Below are 5160 nucleotides of genomic sequence, written 5' to 3' on the forward strand. Positions count from 1 at the left end.
TGAACATCCCTTGTACATCACTGCATGGTAAATTGTGTAGTGTAAGGCTGTGCCGCCTTTCACCTTTCTGTTAGTGAAAAAGAATTACAACACTAGGTACAAACTTAATACAATGTCAGACAGAGATGTGTTGTGAATATTGAAGCTAAAGTTGCAAATGCACATCTGAGAGAAATTTGTCGCAATTTCAGATGTGAATTTGTAGGAATTTTTATCCATCTAGGATTAAAGAGACTTAATCGAAGAGGATGTGGGATATAACCTTGGCTAGGTAATTCATAATAGCCATATTCAGTGCCAAAACTCACCACAGAATATCCAGGCTAATCGGAACTGGTGGGGTGCAGAGCCTAACAGTGGCAAGTGGAGGACATAAATCAGTCGTCTACATCCATTCATGAAAACGAAAAATGACTGTATAGGCCCTGTAACGGAAGAGGAGAGATAAAGATAGCAACATTAGGGATGATTCGTGCTTTGTTATACGAGGCACCTGTCTATGACATAATATGCTATGTTAGATAATATTCTACGCTAGATAATACCTTAACAAAAGTTATTTGGAAACAGGGAGTTATGAAGGTGATCCAGAGATTGATGTACCTGTCTTACCGGTTAGTAACTGCAGAATACTGGGAGCATTAGGCACTAGGTCTTGGAAAGTAGAGTCAAGGTTGCCTTCCAGTGAGGCTAGGAAATATAAAGATTCCATGCACGACCCTGCTGGTAAATTCACTTGAGTGTGGATTGCATAATAGACAGGAATGCAACAGTCAACGTTTCTCAGGGGAAATGCCTGTTAGTGATTAATAGTATAAACGTGGAGATAGATTTATTAAAATGAACATAGAGCATGGCAAATACTATCAAAGCCTGAAAATCGAAATGTTAGGCAGAGAGTTGATATGCATCGTTAAGGGGGGAACGACAGGATGACAATTGGAAAAACTCGAAATTTTTTAGTTACGGAATTCAAATGTATATACATTGAAGCATTATTCCCCAAAATATAATGCGTGAACTCCAAAAAGTAACGATTCTGTGAGTGTTTGAAGTTAAAGCAAATGGTGAATTTCAAAGTGATAAAAATGAAACGCCATTGCCACAAGTCGTTATCGAAGCCTTCACCCCTATTCATACTGATTTGAATAAACCTGACTTGCTGGAGCGCTGTTTGGACAGTTTTACTCAAAATGTGAACCAAAGTTTCAATAGTATCACTTTAAGATACGCTCCGAAAATAGCGTCCAGCCGAAGCGAAATTGTCAGCATTGCTTCAGATTTGTCCCTCTGTGTATTCAATGTGTGCCATACTACATTAATGCACGTGGCGAGTTCCTTTCAAATCAATATCGGTGTTGAAATGCGCTCAGTGACGAAAAGGGCTCTGAGGACGAAAATGAGGATTTATCATGTCAAAGTAGCAGAAAGCGGCCATCCACTAGATGGGGCGATAGTTATTATGGACCAGGCATCGATGATATCCTGTGAGTTTCAAGCCTGGCCCTTTTTTGTATGATAAATACTTGTCAAATTTTAAACGTGTTTTTCTCAAAACTGTTTTTCGGCATAGATGTCGTCGCCCACGCTACAATCAGCGTAGCCGATTTTGTTGACTGTTAGATTTTTCTGGTCAAAAAAGAGGGTCCAAAAATGGCCATTTTTACAAATACCGATATCTATTATTTCACCAAACTTTTTTTTTTTTCAAATCCCTACAGTGAACTAAAATTACATCTGAAAGGATCAGGGTGATATGTTAATTTTATATTTCAGATAACCACGACCGGAGTTACAGCAACGACCATCTATCTACTTCCATTCAGAGCTGCCTCGGGAAAATACCAGTTACAATGAAGATATTAATATTTTCAATGAAAAATACCAATAAAAACTTTAATGTATACTTTATTTATTCCAGCAAACCGCACTTGTCTGCTACATTCAGATACGGAGGAAAAAAATCCTGAATTTGAGCAATATTTTCGTCCATCACCCTGTTGTTCCCCCATGAACAGCTACCAGAACAAGCTACAGTTACCGTATTGAGGAAGAGATAAAACGGAAGGCTGAAGCCTCTACATACTTAAATAGTCGTCAGTGTGAAGTACAACAAGTGGTTTGTTTAGCTATCCAAAAATATTTGAAGAAAGGCCTGGTGTACTCCAGGGATGTAAATATAATCGTAACGCATATGGTACACTTTTTCGTGCCCTGCCCGATTCCAAGAGATTATAGAGGCCTGCCATTCGTAGGAGAAGAAAAAAAAAAGATTTTTTCAACCTATCGTAAGATAAAAACATTAATAAGAATGTGGAAATTATAATTTTTCTTCTTTAGGGCCAACAGCGTAATATTTCTGATTAAGACATGATTGTTAGAGTAGATACACCACATAGCTGCTCATAACAAGTATTCTTTGTTTACGACAGACTGTTTCGGCTTTATCGCCATTTTCAAGTACCTGCAATTAGAATTTTGGTGAGAACACGTATGGATGCCAGTGCAAGTTACAAAACAGACCACTAACGACGCAATATGAAAGTCGCATCAATCTTGACGTGAGTACAAGACAGTTACTTTAATATGAATGAAATTGGCATCCATACCTGTTCTCACAAAAATTGTAATTGCATGCACTTGAACATGGCGATAAAGCCGAAACTGTCTGTCGTAGATAAAGAGTACTTATTATAAGCAGCTATTTGGTGCATCTACTCTAACAATCATGTCGTTATTAGTAGAAATTATAATACTGGAGCCAGAGAAGTCAACTGGGGTCACTAAATGGTTCTAAGCAAAAGAAATAAATAATTGTAAATTTTACACACAGGACCATATGAAATCATTAATGTACCACAAACTGGTATGTACTTGCTCCCATATCCTGGGACCAATCAAATGAAAGATCTTTTAAGCAAAGCACGACTTGAAGAAATGCTTTTAGAAGTATTTTGTAAATAACTGTGTGTATAGGGTGACTGAGCTTCCTCTACTGTTGTCGTTTTATACAACTTGCAAGGTTATATCTGATCTTCAAAAGTGACGTGCGAGATTTTCATATCCTTTTGGTCGCTTCGCACCAACTTAGTCCTACAGAAAAAATGAATATCACTCTTTTTGTAGGAAATGCAATGTGGTTAAATTTTGTACCAGGATAAATTTTCACTGGAGGCCCTAGCTTTCGAGTTATTCAAGCATAACACACAGAACTGACCTACAAATGCATCCCCACTCCCACACTCAGCCCACATCAGTTAGTATTTCTAGTATGTTGTTCGTGCCACTCCCTCCTATTACTGTATAAAACTTTGCTACTGCGCCATTTATTTCTCACATTGACCTTTTTTCTTTTGGTCTTCATTGATTGGGATTAATAAGCCACTGGCTTAGTTGCTCACTTACAAATGCTAAAATTGACGATTATGTAAATTTTACTTAATAGTTTTGTGAATTTTACAAAAGGCGTTTTTCTTTCATTACCTTCACAGGCACGTTTAAATTAACAATGTCACATAACAGCCCAATCAACTGAGACAAAAAAAAACGGTAAAGTATAGAAAATAGTTCCTGTAACTGGAAATTTTTCTACAGTGGTTGTAGAGAGTGCTAGAAATCCCTACCAGCGAGGGTGAGTATGGGGATGGAGATGCATTTGAAGGTAAATTTTTTTAATTACTCGAAAACCGTGGCCTCCAGCGAAAACGTATCCCAGTACCAAATTTAAATACATTAAATTTCCTACAAAAAGGTCCCGTACATTTTTTTCTGAAGGACTAACAGCTGGCATCGAGAATGTGAAAATCTCACATGTGGTTTCTGAAGACCTGATACAACATTCTGTGTTGCATAGAAAGACATTGCTAGGGGTAGCTCTATCACCCCATATAGAGAAGTGTAGACATATTAATGTTGTCTATATGTTTCTGGGTAAGTTTATGTGTAATTGTGATATTTTATGGTAGGATCGAGTATCAAAAGTAACTACACTAACAATGTGTTCTGTGTAACAGTGTGTATATGTGTATACAGGTTAGAAAAGGAATTAAGGCCTGGTTGTACAGAACGCGGCCTGCTGCTGTGTACCACTGCAGGCACTTTTTTTTCTTTTTTTTCTGTTACGTTCTCACTCTTAACAGCTGGGGAGGCAGGTCTGACGGATCAGTGAGTGTGCAGTGGACGCAGTGGAAAAGATGGAGACAGAAAACTTATCGAACAGGTGAGTAAGTACAACTTCTTGTATGATACTGGCGATGGAGAATATAAGAACTTTTTAAAGTAGGCTGAAGGAAGGAGGGTTACAGCTGCTGAACTGAATCATAACGATAAATACGTTTGCAAAACATTTTAATAATCACACATGCAATATCTTACATAAAAGATAGTAACTACAGAACAGTATCAAATAATGGAAATCAATAAGTGTACATTACATTTTAAAGCAACTGGAAGATATACTGCAAGCATGTAAGTAACAATGTGTTGAAAACTGAAAGCAACATCTAGAAAAAATGAGGGAGAACCGCCACCATTGTTGAAATCGGATTCATGATTTCGAAATGAATTACTTCCCTGCTTGCTTCTAACCTTAACAACCGAAGATGCTATTCCATAGAATTGTTTTGTAACACAATTTAAAGCAATACCTCCGATTCTGTGAGAAATGACTATGGCAAGGTTTTGTCAATGCAACAAAAAAAGGTTTTTTGCTCAACTTTTGCACTCAGTAACGAGTTTACCTGCTCTTTAAAACTGGCGAGGTTTTAGGGTCCAATGGAACACCTATCAGATTCTATACGAAATTTGCACCTGAAGTATGCCCTATTTTAACTATGTATATCGTAGATCTCTTGAAGAAAAAGCACTGCCCAATAGTTGGAAGAAAGCATTAATAACATCCATGTATGAGTACAAGAAGGGTATCAGAAGTGATCCAAAAAAGTACCGTCAAATGTCCTTTGAAACGTCCCCTTAGAAAATTAAGAATGACAGTGCCGAAAAACTCTTACGTTATTTGATTTTCAAACAGCTGAGCAAAACTAAACGTACTCAGACAGTTTTCTCTTTACTTATTCTGATCATCACTAAACTGACGCACAATATTTTAGCGCAACGCAATCTGACTTTCAATAATCCCTGCAAAAGAATGGCCCTGACTAA

Source organism: Schistocerca nitens, chromosome 10, assembly GCF_023898315.1.
Source record: "Schistocerca nitens isolate TAMUIC-IGC-003100 chromosome 10, iqSchNite1.1, whole genome shotgun sequence".
NCBI lineage: Eukaryota > Metazoa > Arthropoda > Insecta > Orthoptera > Acrididae > Schistocerca > Schistocerca nitens.